The following is a 17,721-nucleotide window of genomic DNA, read 5'->3' as shown; positions in this document are numbered from 1 at the left end:
AACATGCAAAAATTGGTCCACATCGGTCCATAATTATATATAGCCCCCATATAAACCGATCCCCAGATTTGGCTTGCGGAGTCTTTAAAAGAAGTAAATTTCATCCGATCCGGCTGAAATTTGGTACATCGTTTAAGTATATGGTATCTAATAACTATCTAAAAATTGGTCCACATCGGTCCATAATTATATATAGCCCCCATATAAACCGATCCCCCGATTTGGCTTTTGGAGCCCCTAAGAGAAGCAAATTTCATCCGATCCGGCTGAAATTTGGTACGTCGTGTAACCATGCAACCTAACAACCATGCAAAAATTGGTCAACATCGGTCTTAATTACATGTAGCTCCCATTTAAACCGATCCCCAGATTTAACCTCCGGAGCTATTGGAGGAGCAGAATTCATCCGATCCGGTTGAAATTTGGTACATTGCGCTAGTATATGGCCGCTAACAACCATGTCAAAATTGGTCCATATCGATCTATGCATTACGATATAGCCAATCCCCAAAAATAATCTACCAAAAATTTACTTTTATATAGAAAATTTTGTCAAAATTTTATTACTATAGAAAGTTTTGTCAAAATTTTGTTACTACACAAAATTTTGTCAAAATTTTATTGTTATAGAAAAATTTGTCAAAATTTTATTGTTATAGAAAAATTTGTCAAAATTTTATTTCTATAGAAAATTTTGTCAAAATTTTATTTCAATAGAAAATTTTGTCAAACTGAATTATTACGTATTTAATCGGCCTTTTTTATACCCTCCACCATAGAATGGGGGTATATTAACTTTGTCATTTCGTTTGTAACACATCGAAATAGTGCTCTAAGACCCCATAAAGTACATATATTCTCGGTCGAGGTGAAATTCTGAGTCGATCTGAGCATGCCCGTCCGCCTGTCCGTCCGTCTGTTGAAATCACGGTAACTTCCGAACGAAGCAAGCTATCGACTTGAAACTGGGCACAAGTAGTTGTTATTGATGTAGGTCGAATGGTGTTGCAAATTAGCCATGTCGTTCCACTTTTACGTATAGCCCCCATATAAACGGGCCCCCAATTTAGCTTGCCGATCCTCTAAGAGAAGCAAAATTCATCCGATCCGGCTGAAATTTTGTACATGGTGTCAGCATATGAACTCTAACAGCCATGCAAAAATTGGTCCACATCGGTCAATAATTATATGTAGCCCCCATATAAACCGATCCCCCGATTTGGCTTGAGGAGCCTCTAAGAGAAGCAAATTTCATTCGATCCGGCTGAAATTTGGTACATGGTGTTAGTATATGGTGTCTAACAACCATGGAATTGGTCCACATCGGTCCATAATTATATATAGCCCCCATATAAACCGATCATCAGATTTGACCTCGGGAGCCTCTTGGAAGACCAAAATTCATCTAATTCAGTTGAAATTTGGTACGTGGTGTTAGTATATGGCCTCAAACACCAATGCAAAAATTGGTCGAAAACGGGCCATAATTATATATAGCCCCCATATAAACTAATCCCCAGATTTGATCCCCGGAGCCCCTTGGAAGAGCAGAATTCATCCGGTTCTGTTGAAATTTGGTACGTGATGTTAGTATATGGTATTCAAAAACCATGCAGGAATTGGTTCATATCAGTCCATAATTATATAATGCCCCCATATAAACCGATCCCCAGATTTGACCCCCGGTGCCTTTCGGAGAAGCAAAATTCGTCCGATCTTGTTGAAATTTGGTACGTGGTGGTAGTATATGATATTTAACAACCATGCCAAAAGTGGTCCATATCAGTCCTTAATCATATATAGCCCCCATATAAACCGATCCCAAGATTTGGTTTTGGAGCCACTTGGAGGAGCAAATTTCATCCGTGTCAGTTGAAATTTGGTACATGCCTAACTAGGTCCATATCGGTCTATAGTTATATATAGCCCTCAGATAATTCGATCCCCAATCACACAAAAATTGGTCCATATCAAGTTCATAAGTGTATATAGCCTACATATAAGCGACCCCCATATTTCAATTCTGGCTCTCTACATACCGTGCAAAAGTCCATATCGATTCGTAATTATTTGTATTTATTTGACTTACCTATACATAAATTTTTTGTCTAATAGATACCACGTATGGACTAACTCACAATTTAGAAAACGATGTTAAGAAGTTTTAAGACCACACAACCCAATTAATTCGATTGTGGATGACAGTCTTTCGTAGAAGTTTCTACGCAATTCATGGTGGAGGGTACATAAGATTCGGCGTGGCCCAAATTACGGCCGTATACACTTGCTTTTTTTACGTGTACACATTTGTTTTCACATTATTTTTCTGTTGAGTTTCCCCCATAAAATTCTTGGTAAAAATGTCGATATTTCATATTCACATATCTGAGCTTAACAATTTTGTAACAATTGTTACCAATATGGCATAATATCTATAAAGTCAATTGTAAAAGCGCGTCATCCCACTTGTAGCGATACATCTACGATAACCAAGTGATTTATTTTCATCCACCAATGTCTTATCTTGGAAAAATATCAAGTGGTGGCCGACATGCCCTACACCAACCGGCAAAAGTCCTTTGAATTTGGGAAATGTGTATACCGACACACACATTGTGTATCTGGCCTACCGTATAAATTCACAGTCACGTGTTGGTGTTTGGCCTTCGTTGTAGATAAATTTCGAAAGCCCATCAAATAGTGTGAGTTCAACAATTGTCATGTTGAGCGTTGATTTTGTTTGGTGTGTGTCTGTATAACACAAACATTTTCCATAAAATGTGGTATAATCCCATATTCAATGCAACTTGGCAAGCAAACTCAGCTGACTGGGAGAATTAACTTTGGTCAATATGAAAAAAAGCTTTTTCTCAGTTTAAAGCCGGTATACAAATCTGCGCACAATTCACAATAGATACATACACATAAAATATAATTTTTTCCTCCGAAACGAAATGTTAGATCAACGAAGTTTCCTTTTGCTGGCAAAGATGCCTCTCTCTTAAGAGGTATACAAATATTTGTTTATAACCAAGTGTGTCCCTAAAGAACTTTGATTAACCTAAGGGAAATATCTTTAATAATAAAATAAAAATTGTAGTGGACTACAAAATCGAATGGATCGCTTAGATTTGTAATAATTGTAGTACCTACACTGAAAAAAAGCATACTCGGTTCCAAAGATTTTGTCTTTACTTTAAAAAATTTGGTATTAATTCCGAGCCAAAGAAGCGGAGAATACAAGTAAGGATACTTTTAAGACACAATTCTCTTTTAAATTTAGGTTTTGTGTACTTGCTTCTAGGAAGCACATTTTAATTTTTGGCTTTCTCAGCTTTTTTTCTTCATATGCTATCAAAGTCCTTTAAAAACGAGTTAACGGCAACTTTATTTTCCAAATTAGGACTCGACTTCCAGTAGAAATTATGCTATGTTTGAAGTAAAAAACTTCTTTAAAATAAAGTTTTGAAAAACATGTCCTATATTTGAACGATATTTTGCTTTGTAGTCAAGATGCAAAAAGACAACAAATTTAAAAACAATTTCATTAAATTTAAAGAATTTTTCTGAATTATTAAAGTCAAGTTGACCTTAGCCCAAACATTTTTTCTTTCATGTTAAGATACCCATTTTTAAGTCAAATCACTTAATTATAAGGACAATGCGACTGCATTGAAAAGTTTATCGACTTTTGGACCAGGAAAATAACTTTATTGTAGAGAAACGCGTCTTCTATGCTAAGCAAAATTTGTATTCGTATTTTAAAGACATGAAATCTTTGACCTCACGACAATATTTTTTTCAGTGTATGCGAAAATTGTCTATAATTGATTAAAAAATGAGGTCTATGAAAAATTAACACAAAAATATATTTTAATTTGTAAAAAATGATTCCAGCAATTTATATAAATACATAAAATTTCAAAATTAATGAAAGCAAACAAGCATTCACAAATAGGAAATGTTCTTCAAGTCTTTATTTTAAAGATACTTCTTACTTGAAACACAGCAAAATTTCTACTTGAAGTCAAATCTCAATTTGGAAATTGAAGTTTTCATTAACGAATTTTTATAAAGAAAAATATTGAAAACACGAATAAATTAAAATTTGTTTCCTAGAATCAAGTACGCAAAACTCAAATTTAAAAGAGAATTTTGTCTTAAATATATCTTTACTTCAATTCTCCGCTTCTTTAGAAATGACCATGTATTTTTTCAGTGTATATAAGCCAAATCAGTTCTTTATCGATTTATGAACACAAAATAATGAAGAACCGATCTGAACCAATTTTGACATGATAAATAAAGGACCCAAGAGGACGGATCGTTTCGTATACACTGAAAAAACAGTGAACCCTTTTCCATTGCAAAATGAACTAAACTGTAGTAATATTGACCATGATTTAGCCCTTAAGATTTTTTTCAACTTGTCTAGTTTATAATTCTCTTAAATTTTAGTTAATCTATAACATTGTATTTTAGTTCATTTTTACAACACAATAAGATTTATATGCCCCTACCAAGTTAAAAAGTCAGTATTATTTTGGTTTACCTGCTTATTTTTTGGGAAACCCGATAATAAAAAGTAGTTAACAGTCTCTTTAAAATGTCGACGACTAAACTATTTTTAAATCAATCATTCCACAATACAGAGAAATTAAATAATTAAAGGAACAACAACCCGTTTTACTATTATGAAAATTTTCATACATTAAAATTCAACTTTCTTTAAGCAAAAGTACTTTATTATAAAAACTTATGATGAAAGTTCTTAATACAATGTTTTTGTGAATAAAAATTATGACCACGTGGAACAAGAAAGTAGTTTATTTTAACTCGCTATTTGGACATTTTGTCTTTTCTTTAGTTTTTTATTCATCGTTAGTATATTCACATATCTTGCTGAAAAAAATGGAAGGAATAATGAAAATTGTTAAAAATTAACATGTAATAAAATATAATTTTTAATCTCTTTAAATTAGCTTGTAACTTACCATATTTGGGGGCATTTTATTAAATGGTTTAAAAACAAACAATTAGAGAAATAATGAAAAAATAATATATTAACTCATAAAACTGTGTTGTTATCGATGTGAAGGATATAATACAATAAATAGTCTTGTCAAAAGAAAGCCAAAGTTTTAATATAAAACTTACCAATTCTCTATTAAATTGTAGGCTGGGTTAAAAAGTTATCCAAATTCATTTGGAGATACTCTGAAATTAAATATTTATTTTTTACATTAAATAGAAAACATAAAATTGGTTTCCAAAAAATCTAATTAAAGAAATAATATGCATAAAAAAACTAAATATTCTGGTTAAAAGAATGCTAAAGAAAGCTTACCAATTCATAAAAATGTTTGCAAATTGTCATTCTGAAATTAAATATTTGTTTTTTACAATAAAAATATTAAATTGGTTTCCAAAAATATTTGATTAATGTAATACTAAAATAAGGTATTAAAAACCTGTAATTTTGATAATAAAAAGGTCATAAAATTTAAATATTCTAGTGAAAAGAAAGCCAATTTTTACAAGAAAACTTACCACTTCTCTATTAAATTATACGCTGAGGAGGAATATAAAAATATGCCCGAATCCATCTTGGGGTTGCTCTGAAATTAAATATTTTTTTTACAAAAAAGAAAAACATTAAACTAGTTTAAAAAAAATAATAATAATTAGCAAGTAACGATACAAATAAAAAATATCGTTTTTAAAAGAAAACCACATTTTAAAAACAATACTTTCCAATTTAAACTATATGCTGAGGTGTAACAAAAATTTAATAAGAAATATAAAAATTTGCCCGAATCCATCTGGGGTTGCTCTTAACTTAAATATTTTTTTACAACAAAGAAAAACATGAAACTGGTTAAAAACAAATAATAATAATAATTAGCAAATAATAATATACATAAAGAATATTATTTTTTAAAAGAAAACCACATTGAAAAAGAACTCTTACCTATTTATCATTAAACTATACGCTGAGGTGTAACAAACAATTTTCCAAATTCATCTGGAGTTACTCTGAAATTGAATATTTATTTTTTACATTGAATAATAAAAATTAAATTAGAGAAAACAATTTCAATATACTTTCCATTTCAGCATTTTTTTCTAAATATTGAACATTCTTAATAACTTTTTTCTAAGCTACCGATCATCACTTCGCCATCGTACATCTCATCGCTAAAATATTAATAACTTTCATTTCAAAGTTTTAATAAACAAACACCAATATATGTCTCAAAAATCCAAAATATTCCATGCCTTTATATTCCCTTGTTGCATACCTACTTAAAAGATGCAACAGCCCACGCCAACGCCAACTATACAACTGAAGCATGCCAAACAAAACCAAGCAAAACCAAAACATTCCTACAACAACAAAAACACATGTGCCTTCATTGAAAACAACGGCTCATGCAGACAAATAAACTTTTCGCGAATAATAAACACACACACAGAAACCACTGAAAGAACAAAAGCAAAAACAACCCCACGCTCAGATATACACAACATCCCCATCACTCGCCACCATTTCTCATTATTGCATTGCATGCTCTCACTCTCAAAAAAATTTCAAGTAACATCATCTTTACATTAAACATATTCCACTTTGACGAGAAAGATCTCTGTACTATGCATTAGTTCATCGCATCTGTCCACAATTTACTCTACAAACAATACTCTTAAATGCCTATCAGTATAAGAACGATGAAAAGTTTAACTTAAAATTAGCAAAAACTTCATGAAATGATATCTACCCATTTTTGACGAAAATGTCTATAAATTTAATTACATGTGAACTAAAAATATTTCATTGGGTAATTTTTTACCAACAATTATTAACTATAGGAATTGTCAGTAAGAAATTGTTATCCGCTTTCAAGTTCATTTTTCGTAAAAAAATATTTTCTCATACAAAAAAATCTTATGGTAAATTGCACTTATTATTTAGAAAATACTTTACATTTCACAAGTAGTTTTATAGCATGACAAACGAATTTTTAACTACCAGTTAAGAAATTTTTGAAGGAAATTTCCATCGTATTTTGTAGGTCATGAACTAAACGATTGCTACTTAGAATTTGTAAAATTTCCTTTCGAGTAGTTAATTTTCGTTGAAGATACGAAAAATGAACTAAAATTCTGGAAAATTCTTGTAATAAATTATTGTAAAAATCTTCTTAAATTTACGAGACACTTTTTTTTCTGTGTACTTTCATAGCAAAAACCTTTCAAATTCAAATATTTGTTTAACACTTAAATGTCCGTTACTTGCACCAAACAGTAATGTCTACATAACAAATTATTAAATAATCTTTGGAGCAACACACATGTACTGCATCTTGAGAATTTTTCAATATATTCGAATGTGAAAAAGCTCATAAACAAATTTATGCGCATGTACTATCAATTGCATAGAGGTCGTGTTAATTCCACAAGATTTTTTGCATTTGGGTTTGTCTTCAAGTTTGAAATTTTAACACTTAAATTATTTCAATAGTAATAAAATAATGTTCAGTACCAAAATATTTTTTTATATTTATTAGATTTTATTATTTATTTTAATGAGTTTGCCCTTATACTAATGATTTTGGTATTGATTCCTTTCTAAAGAAGCGGAAAATTGAAGTAAGGACACAGACTTAATAAACTCAAGTAGAAATTATGCTATGGATATTTAAGATGTCTTCCGCCCTATGAGAAGTCTCTATAAAATTCATCCGATTTTGCACCACTTCCAAGTCCAAAAAAATATTTTCACGTTTTTTTTGGCTGCAGTTTTCTTGCAGAAATAATATACATAAATAAAATGCTGCATATTCTTATCGTATTTTCCAGGAAAATGAAAGAAACAGTGCCTGGGCTACTCGGTGGGTTGGGTAGTACTATCCATTTGAATGTGCAAAATCACCTTGTCGTGCCTTTACAAATATTGAGGTCATTTATTACGTACTATGTTCAGTTTTCAAGCTGAAAACTCAAGCTTGACGGTTACTTTTTTGAATCAATTAACTTAAATATAAAATGTTTCGCATTCAAACCCTTCGATCTTTTCAATGTAATCGTATTCATATATATTTTTGTATTTTTATACCCTGCGCCACACTGTGGAACAGGGTATTATAAGTTAGTGCATAGGTTTGCAACACCCAAAAGGAGACGAGATAGACACATGGTGCCTTTGGCAAAAATGCTCAGGGTGGGCTCCTGAGTCGATATAGCCATGTCCGTCTGTCCGTGAACACATTTTTGTAATTATAGTCTTGGTCGCAGTTTTAGTCCAATCGACTTCAAATTTGGCACAAATAAGTGCCTTGGCTCAGAATAAAACCCTATTGATTTTGGAAGAAATCGGTACAGATTTAGAATAGCTCCCATAAACATATTTCGCCACTGCTTAGCCGAAAAGTTGTAAAAATGACTCTAATTTTCCTAAACTTCTAATGCATATATATCGAGCGATAAATCATAAATAAACTTTTGCGAAGTTTCCTTAAAATTGCTTCAGATTTAAATGTTTCCCATATTTTTTATTAACATTGTGTTCCACCCTAGTGCATTAGCCGACTTAAATTTTGAGTCTATAGATTTTGTAGAAGTCTATCAAATTCTATCCAGATCGAGTGATATTTAAATGTATGTATTTGGGACAAACCTTTATATATAGTCCTCAACACATTTGACGGATGTGATATGATATCGAAAATTTAGATCAACAAAGTGGTGCAGGGTATAATATAGTCGGCCCTTACTTGTTAATTCAGCGTTTTGGTGGAAAACCCGAACATAGTACACACCTTGATACACGGCTCAAACGCATCAATCGAGTTCAATACAAAACTCCTTTGATTGTTTCACTCGGTTGAAGCACCCAATACACAGCATAAGGTTCTTTCAAGGAATGGTCAGTTGACTTTGCCGTCGATGTTGAGGCATAATCGGGTTAAACATAAAATCCCCTTTCCACGTCTTTCGTCTTCAATTTGTACGGTAGACGATTTGCTTGCATTGGAATAATTTCCCATAGTTTCATTCGGTGGGGAATGACTCGGCGTGCAAATTTGGACGGTTTAGCTAATTCCTATTGCTTTTGACATAAGTCTTCATCTAGTAATGCCTCCAATTCAGCATTTTCAAACTTCTTCGGTTGTCCTGGCCGTTCTTTGTCTTCTTCATCAAAGTCACCACTTCTGAATTGCACCTCTTGCATATTGAAACCGAAAGAGCGCGCTTCGGATCAGCTTTAGGGATTTGGATGCAATTTTCTCTAAATTAAAAAAGCAAATAAAAATTTTCCGCAAATGCTGTTTTGTGGGCATGGAACTTGACCAAAAAAGTTTTCGGCACCCAAAATAAAGGCCATTTTTAGTCAAACGATTCATTTTAGATGCTGGTAACCTTTACAGCGGTCACTGACTTTTAATAGCTTTGATAATTCGTTGCTCTCATTTTAAGCCATCCCAATAAACACAAAAACTCGAAAAATACTAACTTTCAACAATATTTCAAAATTTTCATTCAAGATGAAAAATTTTTGAGAAAATCGCGTTCTCATCAAAAAACAGACATTAACCTCAACATAAAAATTCAACACAACACAATCGAAATGCTTCTCTACTCAATAATTTCTCAAACCATTTTCGATATGAAGCAAATTAAAACTTTACATTGTTCCGAATATATTTCAACCAAAATTTTTGTAAATGCTAACCCCATTCTAACTGAAAGTTAAAACCAAACTTCTGGGTACTTTTTATTATTTATTAATTTTTGGCACAAAAACAAGTATTCGGCCAAGCTTATGTACCGTCCACCATGGATTGCGTAGAAACTTCTTCTAAACACTGCCACCCACAATCGAATTACTTGGGTTGCGGTAACGCTTGCCGATGGCAAGGTATCTTAAAACCTCCTAACACCGTCTTCTAAATTGTAAGTAAGTCCATACGTGGTATATATTAAATTAAAAAAGACCGATTAAATAACATACGTATATAATTTAGTTTGACAAAATTTTCTATATAAATAAAATTTTGACAAAATTTTCTATACAAATAAATTTTTGACAAAATTTTTTATAGAAATAAAATTGTGACAAAATTTTCTATAGAAATAAAGTTTTTTTTTTTCTATAGAAAAAAAAATTTGACAAAATTTTCTATACACCCTCAAAAAAATCGCTTTTCTAACATATGTTCCAAACATATTTGGCAGGAAGCACATATATTATTAGATATTGCCGAAACATTATTATGTTTGTTTTATGTGAACATATTATATGTTTGGAAGCATTTTGAGCCCAAAAATATTATATTCCTGGAAGAATTTTCTCCCCACGAAGATTGTGCTCATTCCCTCACATAATTTTCACTTCCACGAAATTTTTAGTTCTTAGCACCTTTTTCTGTAATACAAATAATGTTGAAGAAATTATTCAATTTTATAATTTTTTGTAAATTTTACCTTTCGCCTGGACGGAGAATCGAACCGGGAACCATGCAATTTGTAAGCCAACATACTACCACTGGGCTACGTAGCTGTTACAGTCACCAATAGACAATTATCGTTATAAGTTACATTTATATAGCATAGTTTGCAGCGCCCACGAGCCCATGCAAACATAACATTATTTAACAGAAACATACATTTGTTGGCCACGTGGAGCAGTGGTTAACGAACCAAGAAAAAAATTGTACCCATAATGCCAAAATGATAAACAAAACACATGTCCACACATACATAAAATGCTGCTCTCAAGGCGAAAACACATGTTGTTTTTTTTTCAAATGTCCATTCTCTTGGTTCCGAATGTCTATTCTCTTTACTCCGAATACTCATTCTAATACTCAAATTAAATAATATTTAGACTTAAGCATATCAAATTTTTGGCCTTATCATAAAACAGTTTTCCGAAACAACATACAAGCGGTTTCACAGAAATTACTATCTTTTCATTCTCTCGCTGTGTTATGTTGATATATTTCGTCATCCCTCCCGGTTTCCATCTCTATTTCTTTCTCTTTACTCTCTCTGTCGCTCTCTGAATAAAATATCACAACATATATATGGTTACTCGAAATTTGTAAATTTATATATGTTTACATTCACACACATTATTTTTATAAAACATTCATGCCCCAAACATAATATATTGTAACATATTAACATATGTGTCCCAAACATTTAGTGTTAGTTTAGGAACATTACATGTTTGCACTTAAATATATTGTGTTTAAAAATTGTGCCCGAAACACATTTTGTTTATATCCCAACATATGAAAAACATATTTTTCTAACAGTGTAGAAATAGAATTTTTGTAGATTATTTTTGGCTCAAGTGGCAACCATATGGACCAATTTTTGTGTGATTGGGGATCGGCTATATATAACTATATACCGATATGGACCAATTTTGGTATGGTTGTTAGCGGCCATATACCATATACTAACACCAAGTTCCAAATTTCAACCGGATCGGATGAAATTTGCTTCTCCAAGAGTCTCCGCAAGCCAAATCTGAGGATCGGTTTATATGGGGCTATATATAATTATGAACTGATGTGGACCAATTTTTGCATGGTTATTATAATCCATATACCAACACCATGTACCAAATTTCAGCCGGATCGGATGAAATTTGCTTCTCTTTGATGCTCCGCAAGCCAAATCTGGGGATCGGTTTATATGGGGCTATATATAATTATGAACTAATGTGGACCAATTTTTGCATGGTTGTTAGAAACCATATACCAACACCATGTACCACATTTCAGCCGGATCGGATGAAATATGCTTCTCTTAGAGGCTCCGCAAGCCAAATCTGGGGATCCGTTTATATGGGGGCTATAGGTAAAAGTGGACCGATATGGCCCATTTGTAATACCATCCGAACTACATCAATAACAACTAATTGTGCCAAGTTTCAAGTCGATAGCTTGTTTCGTTCGGAAGTTAGCGTGATGTCAACAGACGGACGGATGGACGTGCTTAGATCGACTCAGAATTTCATCACGACCCAGAATATATATACTTTATGGGGTCTTAGAGCAATATTTCGATGTGTTACAAACGGAATGACCAAGTTAATATACCCTCCATCCTATGGTGGAGGGTATAAAAAATAGATAAGAATATAAAAACTTTGCGAAATTTATCATACACTACAATACTAATCAAAAAATAATTAACTATTACACACATCAATAAATAAAAATATCAAAAATTGTATGAAATTATTTAATATGCGAGCAATTTGAAATAAGGAACGTGATTCACCGCTAGTTAGAATAGATTTCTAGTAATAGGAATTCACAAAATAACAATTTAAACTGATAATGGGATGTTAATTAAACTGACGATGTAATGGACATTTTTATTCAGAAATCGTTGATATGGAAAAACATCAAGTTTTACCAATTTTAGTTACACTTTAAATTTTTTCTGGAAACTGTCAATAAATCACCAGAATTTTCATCGGCGTGCTTCTTAATGTATTCAAGAATGTAGAATACAAAATTTTAGTTTTCTGCAAAGAGATATGAATTTAGTGACTTTCCTAAAGTTTTGTTTCTGTGTTTATTTTGACTTACCAATTATTATAAACTATTTGAAGCAATTTCAGGTAATTGTCCAAAATTTTTTTCTTCGGTCTGCTTCTTAATGTTTTCGAGAATGAAGAATCCAATATTGTAGTTTTCTGCAAAGTCTTCCTAAAAATTTTATTTCATTGCTTATTTTGACTTACCAATTATTAAACTTTTTGAAGTAAATTCAGTTATTTGTCTAAAAATTTCCATTTCTTCCAATTGACCACGAACTTCGTTGCACACTTCTTTGTTCAAAACCACATGTTGTTTCGTTGCATTTCAGGGTAGTGTTTTGTCAAATGCTTCCCCAATTATTTTCAACACATTTTCAAAGATTTCGTCAACATTTTGGCGATTAGGAAGTAATTCGCATACAATTTTAACATGTATTAAATGTGAGTTGAAACAGCTGAATTTAAATTTATGTTGAAAATTATATTTACCCTCAAACTGAAAAGGTGTTTGAAAAACGTTTGGGATTATTCTGTTCAACTGTCAATAGATAAAAAAATACCATTCAAGTTTGCAACCCAGTGGATGGAGATTATTTCATAGGATGGTGGTTTGATGTACCACTATACTAAGAAATTTTTAATAGAAGCCTATTATGGCGACCCGTGTAAAAATAGGGGATCTAATCAGATATGATTAGATCTCAAAATTGGCACCTCTAGACTTAAGCAGATATACCCACACGGACGAAAAAGACTGTTTTTCCTATGTTTGGGTGTAAAAACTATATGTTTGGAACTCAAATTTTTTAACACAATATTTTTAAGTGCAAGCATATAATGTTCATAAACTACCATAACATGTTCGGAACATATATGTTAATATGTTAGAACATATTATATTTGTAAATATAATATGCTTAGATGCAAACATATATTAATTTGGAAATAGCATATAAACATATATTTGTTTAGAAAGAGAGACCTAGAGAGTATGCTGCAAGTAAAATAATGGAAGCAACCAAATTTCATTAAAATTGTTTACTACCAGTGTGTGCCCTAAGGTGAAACATAATATGTTTGAACAATACAAACAATATTTAGTTTGGACCAATCTTGAAAAAATATATGCTTGAAGCAAAATGTGTTTGGGGTATATGTTACAGAAGCGATTTTGTTTTTTTGAGGATGCACATATGATGAGATATAATTGGATATAAGTATGTATATAATTCCATATTTGACCAGATCTAATATCAGATTATATATAGGGATAAATAGATAGATCTGATCAGATCTATTTCTATAATAATTAGATATAATTAGATCTTACCATTTTTCGGATCTACTCATATCTTAATTGTATCAAATCACGACCGCTATTGAATGTGAAAAAATCGGACTAAATTTCGATTTAGCTTCTAAATATATAAAGCGCTATATATTTTATTAAATCTTATTGTTCAAAATCAAAAATGTCGGAAATAAGATCAAATTTTATAATCAGTTTATTCCAATTTATGGCTCTCACATGGCCGACAAATCCATCACACGCGACACGAAAGTGACTCTGCGGTGTTTTGGTCCATTCTCTTTAGGTAATCGACACTTTGGTACTTTTTAATGGCAACATTTTCCCGGTAATATTCGACATTTATATGGACCACGGTCGATGAAAACATGCGGGAGGCGACCATAAGCCGTTACGGCAGTCCACACCATAACCATAGAGGGCGCTTGAGTTCAGTTGGCAAATGGAAGGTGTACATTTGCAGATGACCTCAATCATTTTGTTGGTTCACAAATTTCTCAATTTGGTTCGACTCCGCCGCCGAATACGTCGACTCAAATATAGCCACCAATAAATCAAAAATATCGATTTAAATCAGAAAAATTAATTAATAATTGTCGTATGTTTTTCCAAAATTTTAAACCTTCCACTCAATATCAATCAATTTCACGCTGCTACAATAATTTTGCAAAAATTTAGCTCAGAAAATTTGTATGCAATGTAAATTTGATTGTAAGATTGGTTGTACAATTAATCTCATTCCATTCGAATAACTTCAAATTGATTTTATAATGGATAATTATCCGCCGCCGAATGGACAAATTTATATCGGCTTAGCTGCCAAGCCGCAGCCGTCGGAAGCAAAAAATTAGTGTCAACCGCCGCCGATAAAAATGGTTCGGCTTCATTCTATGATCGGAACTTCACCTTTCGTATAATTTCGATTGTTTTTGCCGTTTTTCTCGTCCACGTTGTTTGATTTAGGTAGACCTCCCCCCGTTGCCTCGATCACCTCCCCAGTAAAAAAGCGTCGCCACCAAATAACGAAAATGTGCTTTTTGGGTCCGGAAGTGGTGCATAATTGGCGCAGAAGCGATGATTTTAACATGGGCTTGTCATAGGACGGATGTCCACCATTTCGACGTTGCACTGAATTTGCATCACTTCTTAAGGTGTTATGCGAATCCAGTGATTTGGATGTGATTAAAGAAGATTTGTGATTTTTTGATGAATAAATAATTTAAACATTTTTTAATGATTTTTAATGCATTATAACGCTTGGCTGGAACGTTTGACATCAAATATTTTCAAAACTTCGCATTCGTGTTTTTCGGCAAAATTTAAATAATTTTCACTTTTTTATTAATTTGTAATCTGTTTTTAACCCATTTGAAACAATAAAATTTTAAATTTCCCATTAAAAATATGAAAAAAGCGAGTTATAAAAAATTGACTCAAATGAACTTCCTGTGCAGATAAAATAAAGAACATCTTTGGGAGGACATTTTTGGAAGTGCTTTTAAAGTTGTGCCTTAAGAAGAACTTCCAAATTTTTTTTGCTGGGTCGCAACTTTAACACGGTCTTGGATGTAAACGCTAAGAGATTTAAATGGAATGTTATCGTTCCATAAAACATAAAATATTGCATTGCCATTTAAAATATCCTACTAACAGGTTGGCTGATAAGTCCCCGGTCTGACACATAGATGGCGCCGCTAGTATTAAATGCATATTATTTTTATATAGTACCAACCTTCGAATGATTCGTGTCAAAATTTGACGTCTGTAAGTCAATTAGTTTGTCAGATAGAGCGTCTTTTGTGAAGCAACTTTTGTTATTGTGAAAAAAATGGAAAAAAGGAATTTCGTGTTTTGATAAATTACTGTTTTCTGAAGGGAAAAAATACGATGGAAGAAATACGGTGGCTTGATAATGAGTTTATGGACTCTGCCCCAGGGAAATCAACAATAATTGATTGCTAAGCAAAATTCAAGCGTGCACCGAAAGAATTTTCTTCGTAAAAAGAACGAAAATTTTCGTTAAAAGTACGAAATTTGTCATTGTGTTACAACCAAAGAAACTTTTCATTAAAAGTACGAAATATTTCGTACTTTTTACGAAGAAAAGTTCTTCAAAAATTTTCGTAGTTTGTAAGATTCTTTTTTTTATGAAGAATCTTCGTACTTTTATTAAAAAATTTTCGTATTTTTTATGAAACAATTTCGTTCTTTTTATGAAAATGTTTCGTACTTTTTATGAAAAATTTTCGTACTTTTTATGAAAAACTTTCGTATTTTTTTTTTCAAAAATGTTCGAACTTTTAGAAGAAAAAAAATTATAGTCGAAAGTGCATTTGGTTGTAGTTACAAGTGTGAAAAATGACATCACTACTTTACATCTTAAGTTTTTGAACAATTTTTAGTTTTATTGCTTCACTTTTATTCATAGCGCGCTATCACCCAAATGAGAAGTAGCATAGACTTGCATAAAAAATAGAATAAAGGAATACACTCAAGCACATTATAAAAGACAATTTAATGTCGCGAACGGAAATTTTACAACTTCAATGAAACTTCTTCGTTATTTCAAAGAAAATGTTTCGTACTTTTTATGAAGAAATTTTAACGCAGAATGTTTTGTAAAATATTCGTAAAAACTTCTTCACAAAATTCATGAAATTTGAAGAAAGTTTCGTTAAAAGTACGAACTTTTTACGAAGAAAAGTTAATGTAGAATATTTCGTAGAAGTTTCGTATATTCGTAAAATTATCTTCGTAAAATTTACGAAAATGAATGAACATTTCGTTATTTTAATGAAGAAATCACGAAGAATAGTTAATGAAGAATTCTTCGTAAAATTAACGAAGAGAATTCTTTCGGTGTGGTGAAATGAGCACGGAGGACGGTGAACGCAGTGGACGTCCGAAAGAGGTGTTTACCGACGAAAACATCAAAAAAATCCACAAAATGATTTAGAATGACCGTAAAATGAAGTTGATAGAGATAGCAGAGGCCTTAAAGATATCAAAGGAACGTGTTGGCCATATCATTCATCAATATTTGGATATGCGGAAGCTCTGTGCAAAATGGGTGCCGCGCGAGCTCACATTTGACCGAAAACAACAAAGTGTTTATGATTTTGAGCGGTGTTTCAAGCTGTTAACTCGTAATACATCCGAGCTTTTCCGTCGATATGTGACAATGGATGAAACATGGCTCCATCACTACACTTCTGAGTCCAATCGACAGTCGGCTGAGTGGACAGCGACCGGTGAACCGTCTCCGAAGAGTGGAAAGACTCAAAAGTCCGCTGGCAAAGTAATGGCCTCTGTTTTTTGGGATGCGCATGGAATAATTTTTATCGATTATCTTGAGAAGGGAAAAACCATCAACAGTGACTATTATATGGCGTTATTGGAGCGTTTGAAGGTCGAAATCGTGGCAAAACGGCTCCATATGAAGAAGAAAAACGTGTTGTTCCACCAAGACAACGCACCGTGCCACAAGTCATTGGGAACGATGGCAAAAATTCATGAATTGGGCTTCGAATTGCTTCCCCACCCACCGAATTCTCCAGATCTGGCCCCAGCGACTTTTTCTTGTTCTCAGCATCAAAAGGATGCTCGCAGGGAAAAAATTTGGCTGCAATGAAGAGGTGATCGCCGAAACTGAGGCCTATTTTGAGGCAAAACCGAAGGAGTACTACCAAAATGGTATCAAAAAATTGGATGGTCGTTATAATCGTTGTATCGTTCTTGAAGTGAACCATGTTGAATAATAAAAACGAATTTTGACAAAAAATGTGTTTTTCTTTGTTAGACCGGGGAATTATCAGCCAATCTGTTCTTCTTAATATAAAACATTGAAATCCAG

At 32.4% G+C, this 17,721-nt stretch overlaps 1 long non-coding RNA gene across 1 annotated transcript in view; it reads right to left on the bottom strand.

Annotated features, from left to right (window-relative positions):
* Window positions 1-17,721, bottom strand: part of LOC142228300 (uncharacterized) — a 99,458-nt gene that overhangs the window by 19,975 nt on the left and 61,762 nt on the right. The gene's annotated exons all lie outside the window — the stretch shown is intronic.

The sequence above is a fragment of the Haematobia irritans genome, chromosome 3 (genome assembly GCF_050003625.1).
Source record: "Haematobia irritans isolate KBUSLIRL chromosome 3, ASM5000362v1, whole genome shotgun sequence".
In the NCBI taxonomy this organism is placed as follows: Eukaryota; Metazoa; Arthropoda; class Insecta; order Diptera; family Muscidae; genus Haematobia; species Haematobia irritans.
The sequence above is the reverse complement of the archived record's forward strand: the minus strand, read 5'-3'. Positions and strand labels throughout refer to the sequence as shown.